General features: G+C 36.1%; 1 pseudogene; it reads right to left on the reverse strand.

Moving 5' to 3' along the window:
- Positions 1-4,797: 4,797 nt before the first annotated feature.
- LOC132629417 (glucan endo-1,3-beta-glucosidase-like) lies at positions 4,798-13,216 on the reverse strand (annotated as a pseudogene).
- Between the last annotated feature and the right edge of the window lie 389 nt (positions 13,217-13,605).

Here is a 13,605-nt window from a genome sequence, read left to right on the forward strand (position 1 = left end):
TCTAATTCACCTATTCTACCACTATAATGGACCTAAGTTGGATTGGGTTCCTAAGTCCAGCAAATTATTCTGTTTGCAAGCTGAAGTGAGAGGAGGCAGTCAAATGGTACATGGTTGGTGACCAATCAAAAGCATATGACAAAAATGGAGGATTTCCTCTCACTCATAGCCTTTCGAGAGGAAAGTGTGTCTTTTGGTAATAAGAAGAAGGGACACATTCTTGGCATCGACAGGATTGATGAGGCTTTCCCTTATGAAACTGATAACGTGTTCTAGATGCATGGCTTAAGGAACAACTTGCTGAATGTCTCTCAAATCTATGATAAAGAAAATGAAGAAAATGCAGTTGAATCTTCAGAAGGGCAAACGAACCTAGTCTCTCCATTTCCACACTTGAAGCCAAACATTAGAGGACCAGGTCGCCAACATCTTCCCAAGGCACTAAAAAGGGAAGCCCTGTGAAAGAATTCGTTTGAAGTTGTGCCAGATCAAGCTCAAAAAATTGATCTTTCCTTGGTTGGCTATGTTAAGAAGAAAGGTTTAATGCTAAAAAGTGTTTTTTTTTATTGCGGCATCTGACTTATACTGTTACAGGCATACATAAATGACAGTCTCAGTACAGCAAAAGTATTCATGACATTGCATAATTCAGAGTACTTGCCAAAATTTTGATTTGTCAATAGATTTGGTCTCTATGGTTGAGGTTAGTAGTCTTTTCAGCACTAACATGATTAACAATTGCTTAAAGTGTCATGTCATTAATTGCTACCCGCCTCCACTTCGAACTCTTAAATCCTAACGTTACAACTCTCCTAAAACGACTCAAGCTTGTGAGAAACGTTTTTTTTAACCAATCAAAATTAGTCCCTTCTACTTCTTCTTCAATAAAAAATTCTTATTCTCTCTCCTCTCTCTTCCAAATCAATCTCATCTAAACCCTCCTCTTCGCCTCTCAACCTTTTTTGTGAACTGTACTCTCACTCCGTATCAAAAGGAAAAATGTCTCTCAATGAATCCTCCTCACCCACTGCTCTTAAAAATAATCCTACTCACTCACGGTCCAAAGACCCAACTTTGAAAGACCTAGTGCCGCCTGAGCCATCCCCAGACATTCCAAGCTCCATAAACCAAACCCTATTTCGTCACCCTTAGAATCAATGGTTCATAGCTCTCCAAATACTCCCCAAAATCCTACCCTAGAAAATTCTGAATCTTCCCTTACAAGACCAAGTCCAAGTGACAAGGCAAATGGAAGGTCTGACTCAGGTGTCGTGGGTGATACTAGTAACGTTGGTGATACAACGATGCTTAAAAAGGGAGATGTCTTCGAAAATACTGCTTCAAGTTCAGTTAATCCTACTTTTTGTAGTAGTGATAAAAATTTAGAGGATGTGTCTATAACGGTTGATAAAGAATTGTCAGATGTTAGGGCTGAAAATGTTAAAATTTTAACTGATAATGAAGAATGTATAAATGAAAACATTGAGAATGTAGGTGTTAGCAATGTTGATAAACCGACTGAGGCAGTAAGTGTAAAAAATCAAGGTTTAGCAAAATCAAGTGAGATAAATGAGGGATCTGGTCCCTCAGAGGTAGAGTTGGTAGATGCCTTCCAAGAAAGAATAGTTACCATCTGTTTACCTTGGGGAAAACCTTCTTCCGAAAAGGAAACTGGTTCTCCAAGTCATGATCAAGAGGTTGTTTCGGATGATGAGCTTTGTTCAAGTGATGTCCTTAAGAGGAGGACTCGCTCCATGAAACAGAGTGACAACATTATTTCAAAACCCACTGTCTTCAGGACACCTATCACGAGACATCGAAGCAAGGCTCAGCTTGATGTAGCTCAAAAAACCACCAAGGGAGGCAGTTCAAGAAAAATCAGTAGAAGGCTGGTTCGAAAAGGATACGTAAAGAAGTTGATTAATGAAGAGGAGGTTATGATGATGTCCAATAAAGAGAAGGAAAAGGAACAGTTTCCAGCAGAGAAGAAAATTACCCGGAGTAGAAGGCAAGCAAAAGGAAAACGTTAGTTATGGAAGATGTTGAATCTGCTGAAGGTGAAGAGTCTGGGGAAAAACAGAGTGTGTCCCGGCACACCAAGAAAAGAAAAGGATGTGTTAAGGAGGAACCTGGTTCCTCCAAGAAAAGAAATCAAAACAAAGTTGTGAAGAAGAGAAGGGAGGACAATCTGAAAAATCAAAAAGTATTGTTGGGAAGGGTTTTTTACCCTAAAATTATTGAGAGGTCGGAAATGAAAGAATTGATGGAAATTGCAGAATTCCAACAATGGGAACACTTGTTTGTCTCTCCGGCCCCCAGTGTCTTCAAAGAGGAGGTAGCAGAGTTCTACTGCAATCTTGCATGCATTGATAACTCAACCCTTACATGCTCTGTGAATGAGGTAGTGTTTGAATTGAATGAAGAATACTTGGGGAGATTCTTGGAGTTCCCACAGATGGAGTAAAAACAGTTGGAGGAAAGGCTTCTGATGGGTTCAAAAGCACAATAGTGAAGACTGAGGGTTCAGTGAAAAAACGAGACACTATTCAAGAAGCTTCTCAAGGGCCAATATCATCTTTTTTTCGAGTTCATAAACAAAATGGTGTTTTCAAGGACTGAGGGGAGGTGTGTCGCTTCCATCCTAGATCTAGTCCTTTTATAGCTGTTAGCCGGGTTCAATTCCGTTAGCTTGCCCGCTATAATGATTGAACACATAATTAAGGTGAAAAATGATAGAGAAGACAAGCATGGTCTACCATATGGGTTCTTCCTGACTGAAGTCTTCAATCACTTCAAGATACCAACAGGTAAGGCCACCAAAGGAGACTACAATCGGATGTTCACAATGTCCACACTAGAGGAATGTGAATATGTGCCAAGGAAGGATTGAATGGGAAACAAATCCACTATATCCATATTGATTGAAGCCCAAGAGAAGGCTTATGCGGATATTACGCACCTACAAGCAGATAATGCCCTGCTCAAAGCTCAATTGGTAAAACAAGTAGGAGAACCTGGTCCAACTAGCGAACTAGTAGCGGCATTGCAGGCTGAGAAAAGCAGATTAAAGCAATAGAATGAGGAGCTACGAGATCAAATAGTCAAAGATCAAAGGGCTGCCAATGACCGAATTGATCTGATCCTCCAAGCCCTCAAGAAAAATTGATGTTTCCCATCTTCCCTCTCCCTGCTCTTTCAGCTCATCTTCGTTCCTCTCAAGCACTCTCCTGATTACTCCCTGTCTTAATGACATTGGTACTCATTGTAATTGGTTAATTTTCTTTTGTGCTGTTCAGACTACTGATTGATTCTACAGTTTACATAAAAAAAATCTTCGACAATTTACTCTAAATATGCAATGCTTGCCAACCTTCTTAGATCCTGATTATGTTCATTGTGTATTGGTCGTATGGCTTTGAGTTTATGCCGCCAAATTTCTTTTTACTTTCCTCTTTTCGATGATACCAAAAGGGGGAAGACAAAAGAATATAGATGTGTTCCTCTTAATGACAAATGGTAGAGGAAAATTGTACGAAGAAGTTGATTGGTAATGTGTAAAGGGAGTAAGAGAGAAGAACCTAAGAAAATGATATGGTTGTTATTCCTTGAAGAATAAGTGGGATTTGGTTCTCAGAGGGAACATTAGTTCGAAGTTTGTCATCATCAAAAAGGAGGAAACTGATAAGTTATGCTTCTGATTTTTTATTGTTTTGATGATTTGACAAATATATATAAAGAACCAGATACACTAGCGCGGGGGTGGGGGGTGGGGGGGGGGGGGGAGGTTGGATGTTGTTGTCTAGTTATTTTAGATTTTGTGATATCATGAGAGATCAAGTGAGAGACCAGGTAAGGTATTAGATCTATGTCCGTACAAAGGTCAACATTACAGCTGTAAAGTTGCTGGCACAGCAACAGTAGTACAACAACGCAACAACAGAGTTGCTGCGTCTTGACCAATGGTCTAAGGTTTATGACTTGTCACTATCACCTTGCCTCTTCTCTTATATATACAACATATCCCAAGGGAAACATTATTCTTGAAAATTCGAAAATTGTTTAGATCTTAAGCGCAAGTCTCCACCTTTCAAGGTGTGTTCAAGAACAAGGCTTCAACAGATTCAAGGACTTGTTCTCTACGACTGAAGATGTGTTAAGTCCTAGGAGTGTTAAGTCTTTCGTTCTTTTGTTCTATAACTTGTAAACCTACTCTTCTCAAAGAAAGTTGTTTTGTAGGTAGCTTAAATTCTCAGAAGAATTTGTTGTAGGTAGTTCGCCTCTTCAAGCTTTTGAGTGGTACTCTTGTCTAGAAGTAGTCAAGGTGTATTAGTTTGTTTGGCTAGAGGTAGTCAAACCTTGTTGAGTGCTTGGTTAGAGGTAGTCAATAGTTGCTTACAATAGGGTTATTGTTAGGGTGAGGGATTAAGTGTGTTAATTCCTAGGTTGCGAGAGTTGTAATATGAAAGTTGCTCAGTGTAGTGGTGTTGAAATCCTACTTGGTAGGTCGTGGTTTTTAATTAATCCCTTGAGCAAGAAGTCTTCCACGTAAATCTTCTGTGTCATTTACTTTCTGCACTGCATAAGAGAACTAGTAGATAACCAGGTCCCTTCATACATTGTTTGGTGAACGCATAGCTTATAACACAAAGTACTGAAGTAACATTGATAAATGTATCCTAAATATACTACAGGAAAAGGAGAGAAACATTTGCATATGATTGGAAAAACATAGAATTCTTTAATTTCCTTGTTAATTAATTGCTATATATACATAAATTTGAGGTCATATTTTGCAGTCTAATTTGGATAGAACAATCCAAAGTGTTTCTCTGTGACTGCTCCTTTTTATTTTCACCAAACATTGCAAACAAATAAGTTTCTATGATCCTTCCAGGTTGTTTTGGAGTTCCTGCCCCTGATTTTACATGATTAACCAAATTCCTATAATAAGTTTGAGCATTTTCTATAGTTGCTGAAGGGTTTCCTTCAGCGGGCCAACCACTTTCAGATACGACAATTTCCATATCGGTCCTCCAGCTTTCTCTATAGCAAAATAAAAAGAATCCAAAAGGGCATCAAAAATATTTTGACATCCTATTGAATTTGTTCCTTGTTAGTTGAATAGTGCATAAGAAAGTGGGACATCGACCATGTTAGAACTATGGCCAAAATAAGGGTAAATATTGGCTAAGAATGGAAGGTTATTGCGTGCTAGGAATTCGATTATGGGATTAATAAAACCCTTAAATTCTTTGGGAAATTACTATCTTTGGGTGGGTAGGTGTTCGCTAAGATATGTCGCGGTTGAGACCTTGATCTTATCTTGCAATCCTGCTACTGATAACGCTTTGTAAATATTTTCCATGGTAGGACCAACAAATCGTGCATATTGACGGTATTTGTACCAGGGTCAACTTCATTTCCTATAGATATATATTTAAATTTAACATCATGGGTAATAATTTTTTATGTTGTGTCTTGGACCCAAGTATTGGCTTTTGAGGAATTGGCTAGTGGTTCAAGATCTTGATTTGGAACATCAAGAAGGTTCTCAATGCTACTTCCTCTGAGAGCATTGAAGATGTTTGTAACTAGAGAGTAGATTCTCATCTTTCTGATCCCATTGGCCTTGTATAATTTATGACATCTTGATATGATGGTAAATTGTTGGCTATTTTTCCATAGCATACTCCAATATTAGAATATGTCCTATACATTGCGAGAAAAGAAAAAGAAAATGGTGTCAAAATAACACTTTCAAAAAATATATACAGTCAGACATCTCTATAATGACCATTATAGGTAACAATATTTCACTATAACAATCATGTTTTCTATGGAATCGATCTTTCATGTTATGTTATATTATATGTTCTTTATAACAATATTTCACTATAACAAACAAAAGATATAAAAACGTAACAAACTATGATGTTATAGCGAGGTTTGATTGTACACCCATAAAAATAAGCTTTCTCATAGGGGGCTAGGGGCACAATCAACTCTTAGAAATATAGTGATGGAATATGCTTAAATTAAGGCCATGAAAGAACTTAGACGGTTAGAAAGTTCACACCAATTTATGTAAGATGTGAGCATGTGTTAGAGGTGAATCTAAAGTAATCTCGATGAGTCAACTAAGGATTCCAGGTAAGAGTTGAATGAAGCATTAAAAGGACTCTTTTCCACTTAATAGATTCATTCCTCCGTTATAGTGGTTATCGATATCTGCCTACAACCTTTAATTTCAAAGAAAGAGAATTATCCTCCATTCGCTTAAAGTAGCTTTATGTTCATTCTAACATATAAAATAATCAAAATATCCAATCACCCGAGTGATCAAAGTAAACATAAATATAGCTAAAACCATATATACATATGAAAAAAAGGAAGAAAATAACGATTCTAATTCAGTAATTCTAAATTATGAATTCCCCTATGGCGTGTGTATGTGCAGAGAGAGAGAGAGAAAGTAACCTGTGATCATTCGGATATTGCACATAAACAGCCCAAGTACAAGAACAACTTTTAGTGAACAAGTAGCACAAAGCCATAGAAAAAAATGGAACTTATGGGTGGAATTGTATATTAAGAAACCATTCAATTACTTCTTATACAGGCAAGCAGTATAGAAGCCCAAGAAAAAAAAAATTGAAGTTGGAGAATCCAAGCATACCAAGTGAGGCACTACATGGCATAATAGTGCAATTATGTCACAAACGAAGAAAATTTGCTAAAGTTCAACCCCAAAAGTGATGGGGGGTATGGAATTTTACAGGAAAAATGGGAACCAATTTAATATATCTGCATGATGATTGTTTAGGTTATCACAACATGACACATGACAATACAATTAGGTCTATCTTGATAATACAGATTAGCTCAATTCGATGTTCAAATCCCCAAATTACATGCTCTAACCGTAGGTCAAAATCCCCCAACTTCACTTCGTTAATTTAATCTATGTTTTAGCTGTAATAATCCGTAAATACTAATGATATACATCACAGTAAGTGTTTAGAATACTCAACCAATGTTTGTAAAGAAAATCCCTACTTGAATTGCCTCAAATCGAGTTCACCTAATCCAGCATTAGTGAAATAAACTCAAATCCTGATTTTGTTCTTTTTGTCTGATTTCAGGTCTCCATCGTGACCCTGACAAGCTAAGGTGAAACATGATTGAAAAGAGCAATCCAGGCAAACCCTGATCAATCGCAACCCTTAATTATGCGACCACAATGCTCTACAGCCCAGGCTTGCGCTATCTCAACCTAATGCCTCACAATCGCGAAGCACTACAAATGCACCAAAAAAATAATAATTAAACTTGCACTATCCAAAATGTGGTTTTCTTTCTCAATAATCACCCAAGCCCCTTGTAATGGAATATGAAAGTTTTTAAAAATGGACAAGAATATGACATGTCATAGTAAAATGAGCTTTAATTTAAGTTTCTCCAATTTGCTAGAAAATCTTATTGAACCGTTAAAAGTTCGGTGTGTTAGATACAATTTTTGTCTGCACAATGATATTTCTAACCTCACTTGGAAAGTCTTGAACTAGATATCCCATCATGCAAGCTAGTTGAGTCCCACATCTTCGTTAGCTAAAAGTGACAAGGTGAATAGTATTGTTATAAAATGACTAATAAAAATACAAGGAAACAAGAGATGTAGAGAAAGAATCTAGAAAGAGAGATATATTTTATTTATATTGAACTTGATGTATAAATTAAAATGAATTAGTTTTTTATTTATAGAAGAACATTGAAGGAAGCTATTGCAAGGCTTCTCTCACGGCTTCTTTGAGAGTTGCTAACACAAGCTACTTTCCTGATTGCAAGGTTCTTTAGGAAGTTAATATACTTTTCAGGTTCTGCATTGCAAGCTTCTTACTTGAACTACTTGTTTGACTGCAAAATTCTTCAGGAAACCGAAAGAGTACTAAATGAATATTCTATTGGGATCAAAATAATAGAGCGTCATGTGGAAACTAATAATTGCAAACCTTTGAATGACGATAAATCAGACAACAAAGAAAATATATTAAAAATATAATATGATATGGTCAAGTGACCTAAATATTGAAAAACAAATATAAAAAATAAAACATTAAAACTATGGGAGAATACTCTTCCCCCAAACGAAACTCTTTTAATGACTGCATTGTGGATGCTTTTCTGTGTTATGAATGAGAAGAATAAATCTTCTATTTATAAAAGTCTAAAACTTCTCCTCCAAGAAAAAGGATATTATGGTGGAGTCCTTTTCTACAAAGAAAATATTTTCTACCAAGAAATCCTTTATGAAGTAAAACACAATTATGGTAAAATTCAAATAATGTAGGCAATTCAGGGCAAACCCTAAGAAATCTCCCCTTGACCTGAATTTTCTAGCAAAATAATCTTAATTCTCTTTCTGCACATAATCTTCATCACTATTTCTTGTCATTGTTAAAAGTAGGTATGGTTGAAAATTTGAGTCTTGTGCTTTAAAAGTGACCACAAGTTGAAAGTGCCGCCCATGCATTAAAAGTGAACATGGGCTAAAATTGGCCCAACCCTTTAAAGTAAGCAAGGGTTGAAAATTTGAGCTCATACGTTAAAAGTAAGCATGATTTGAAAATTGGAGCTCATGCGTTAACGTAAGCATGAGTTAAAAATTATTTTTGTTTTAAAAATATGCCATGGTTGTTGAAAATATATGAAAATTGTCTCCACATGTAGTAGTACTTTAGATTTTTTATTTTTTTTTGGACAAAAATCTTCATTATCGTTGAGTTGGTTGCAACTTGAACTGATCCACCTTGAATCTGTCTTCGACCTCGTTGAACCATTAGCTTTGATACCACTTGCTAGGATCGAAATAACAGGACGTCATGTGGAAGCTAACAATTACAAATCTTGAACGACATAAATCAGACAACAAAGAAAATATACTAAATGAGGATATCTGATCATGCTTGTGGTATCTGTTTACAACGCATGATTCAAAACTTACGATACGGAAATATGAGTCTGGTTAATGTTAATCATATAAGATGCATCTTTCAGTATGTGAAGTAGATGTATCGTTCAGTAGGTGAATCCATGTAGAAGAAATATATGTACAAATTATAGAATATAATCATGACATGTTCATCAATTCATTTATGGATTCTTTTAGTCAAAACCACTGAACTTGTAAAGCTTCTTAACTTGTAAAGGTAAAGTGAAAGTCTTGGTTTTAGATTTACAGTGAACTTGTAATTCCTTTATTAATCATATTTGAATTACATTTCTCCCTTTCATGAATGTACTGTATTATTTGAAGACCTTTTGCGATCATACCTGATGGACTCATAATGTATTTAAATAAGAGTGATACCTTGGATTCGGTCTTACTATGTTACAGAAGGATTTATACCCATAATATCTAGTGGTAGAAACTTCACTAAAATTACCGTTTCCAATTTTTCTTGAAATTACGTATGTGGGATTCGTTAAACGCCAAAGCGGTCGAATACTTATGAAATTAATTCCAAAATAATGATTGAACTTAAATTCAATTACCCATTAATATTGATGTTTATAACTGATATAACACTTATGGGTAAATTGAAATTTTTGGTTATAAGACATTTATGGATTGCCCAAAGGTTGATCGTTTGTTCTTATAATCATTAAATATTAAAGTGATAGTTTAGATGTGCCGTTAGTTTTATTTATTTATCCAAAGATAATAAATATTACTAATTGGTACGTTAAAAATTATCGAATTACGTTAAATTCATATTTAAGCATCATTATGTTTAAAAATTAGTATTTCGATGTTCTACCCAAAGTTGAGCATCAAAGTACACTTAAGTCTATAAGAAACCATTTTTGAATCTGATAGTATGTTTAAATTCATAATTCAAAGCATTAAGTAATGAGCATGTTCTATTTGCAGCATTTTCTCTTCATTCTAATTCTACTTCTGTTACGACCTTTAACAGACTTAACTTCTCAAATTGGTGCGAACAAATCAAATTCCATCTTGGAGTTTTAGACTTGATGCTGCACTTTACACCAAGAAGCCAACTGCTATTACTGATGCTAGCAGTGCTGAAGAAATATCTCATTATAAGCACTGGGACCGGTCTAACAGATTAAGCCTAATGTTTACGCGAATGAGTATTGCGGGCAACATTAAGACTACTCTTCCAAAAACAGAAAGTGTCAAAGAACTTCTGAAACTTGTGGAAGAATGCTCCCAAACTGCTGATAAGTTTCTTATTGGGACACTAATGGGTACTTTGACCACCATGAAGTTTGATGGTTCACGTACCATGCATGAGCATGTCATTGAAATGATAAACATAGCAGCAAGACTTAAGACTTTGGGAATGAAAGTAGATGAAAATTTCCTTATACAATTAATCATCAACTCATTACCGTCTGAGTATGGCCCTTTCCAAATGAACTACAACACCATGAAAGACAAATGGACTGTCCATGAATTGCACGAAATGCTGGTTCAGGAGGAAACAAGGCTGAAGAATCAAGGAATCCACTCTATTAACCTTGTAAGTCATCAAAGAGCTGGAAAGAAACATGGTAAGGGAAAACAAAGGCAACATAATGTTAATGAGTCTTCCTCTCAAGTATGTAAGAAGGAACACAAGAACGATAAGTGTCATTTCTGTGGAAAACCTAGACATTTTCAGAAAGATTGCCAGAAACATAAGGCATGGTTGAGAAGAAAGGTGAGCCTAGTGCTTTTACATGTCTCGAATCAAATTTAACTAAAGTTCCTTATAATACATGGTGGCTTGACTCTTCTTGCACCATTCATGTTTCTAATACGATGCAAGGATCCCTTACAACACAGATCATAAACAAGCATGAAGGATATGTGTACATGGGGAATAGAGGGAAGGCTCCAATTGAAGCTATCAGGACTTATCATTTGATCCTAGATACTAGCTATTGTAGCGGGTCGATATTTTTTCCGATTCGCATTTACACTTGCCTCATTTAAAAAGGAAAGTGTCCTGGGGAAGTACGGTTGTCAATCGTACCGGGAAAAAGAAAAAATATACCTCTACGTAATGGTACTCTAAATAGATAATGTTTTAGAGATCCGTACGGGTTCTAATAGTATGCCTTTGTAGATATAAATTGCTTGTGATAAAAACAGTTTTTGTTTCATATTTCCGCAAATAAAAATTAGTCATTCATACCAAAAACACTCCTTTTCAAGAAACGAAAAATGGTAGAGTTTTGCCCAAAATTGGGCGTTTTTTGAATTTCGGACTAGAACACCTAGGTTAAAACCCGAAGGCGTTAACCCAAGTAGAACAGTACGTAAGCTCACCCGAGCTTAGAAAAGGGTTTTTTAGAAAAAATATTTTAAGTATAGAAAATAGTTTTTAAAAATAGTTTTTATAGACATACTAATATAATCCATAGATTAGCCATATTTTTCGAACTTTTATCCAATTCTTGGTCTTAATCTTTACAAAAAGTCTCAAAGTTAACTCATTAGCCTTTTTAATAGTCAAAATAGTTCACCCAAAATGATAATCCAAGTTTACAAAATGTCTTTTCCAACTCAAGTTTCAAATCAATCATAGTAGTCCTAAAGTTTCCCTATAAGTTCAAAATCATATCAAAGGTATCCAAAATCCTCAAAATCATCCGCAATCCTAAATTTTCCTAAACGGTTTTTTTTAAAAAAAAATTGAAAATCAATTTTAGAAACTCTTAGGAGTGATAATCTCATTCAGGGTTCCAATTTATATACAAGCATAATAATCAAGTAAATAATATAGAGAGTAGGGAATTGGGCCGACCAAGCCCAATAGAAAAATGCATAAATAAATATTTCCCCTCCAAATTATACTCCAATGACTTAGTCCTTCCATGATAGGGGTTGACTCGATCTAGAAATGTTAGTGGGCCTCGAAAGTGTCACATCCCCGACGAGGAGTATGACAGGCTCCGACCCGTAGGCCGAAGTCACCTGACTTAACCATTACTCGGACATCACATACCATAACTCAAAGAACGTCTACTCGCTGAAAAAGGGCCCACATAGAAATATTCGATAATTCAACACATATGTACATAGGCGGACCGGCAAGGTCGCTACAACGTAAAGTATATCATAAAGCCGACAAGGCTATCAGAAAAATATCAAGAAACCAAAACAAGGCCGACAAGGCCATACATAATATTTACATATCCCACAATGTCCACGAGCCTCTAAGAGTATACATATGAACATATATTATACTAACAGAAAAGTACCCAAAAGATAGCAAGCCCGGAGTAGTGGTAATTGCTAACACCGCTGAAGCTGGAAAATCCTACTGCGGTTGCTCCTCGATGACTCTGTCAGAGCCTGCAGCACGAAATGCAGCGTCCCGGGCAATGAGACGTCAGTACGGATAAAAGTACTGAGTATGTAAGGCAGAAGGGTAACAACATAATTAAGACAAAATGTGACATTACTATAGGCAAAAGAAAACCAAACATCTGGAAGTAGCACAAAATACAATGCATGATAAAATCATTTGTATGCTTATATATATATGTATGTATATATATATATATATATATATATATATATATATATATATATATATATATATATATATATACATACATATATGTAACATATAGTATCAATGCCCGGCCTTAAGGCTCGGTGTTATATATGTAAAATCATGCCCGACCATTAAGGCTCGGTGTTATCATCATTAGCCCGCGTCCGGGGAAATATCATAACATGTCCACTGCAGTGGTGTGCGCATCTACGCGCCATGCCTGGCCGACTATAGCGCGGCACGGTGTAGTAAAATAGTGCATTTCATTTATATATAAGTATATACCATTATTGGTCTGGACCGAAAAAAACTGTACAGGATTCCGCTTTCCTTCCGCGATGCGGACGGAAAGTGCAAAGTCTTGAGACCTTCCGCTTTCCTTCCGCGATGTGGACGGAAAGCGCAATGTCCTGAGACCTTCCGCTCTCCTTCCGCGACGTGGATGGAAAGCCTGATGCTGGAGCTGATTTGGATGAGAAGTCAATGATCTGATCTTGGCCTTTCGAAGTGACATAAGGTCGGTAGCCTCCGAATAGCTTATGGAATTCGTATGGAGTCCAAAGGAGTAATCGATGATGATAAGTAAAATAATATTTCACGAATCAATAAAATAACAAGACATTAAGACTTGAAATATAAGACATGGGAATAGACTGGATTTGTTATGGAACACTTGTGTTTATATTCTAGTTGGATTCGTGCCAAAGAAAGAGGGAAACGAACACCTTACATACCTTATCCATCAAGCTACCACTTAAAGAGTCCCTTACATCAAAGCTTGCCCTTCACCCGAGCCTATATATCGAGAAATATATCATTAATCACTCTTTCATCACATTTCCATCAACTTATAAGCACTAATTACGGAAGACTAATTTGGGTTACGAAAATTTGAGCAGCATCTCCCCTATATCATCGACTTCCTCCAAATACCAAAACAACTCCTAAACAATACCAACAACATCGATAACAAAATCCTCAACATTCTACAAGATAAATATATGTGTTTTCATCCAAAATTCTCTTCAAACCT

The sequence above is a fragment of the Lycium barbarum genome, chromosome 2, assembly GCF_019175385.1.
Source record: "Lycium barbarum isolate Lr01 chromosome 2, ASM1917538v2, whole genome shotgun sequence".
Lineage (NCBI taxonomy): Eukaryota > Viridiplantae > Streptophyta > Magnoliopsida > Solanales > Solanaceae > Lycium > Lycium barbarum.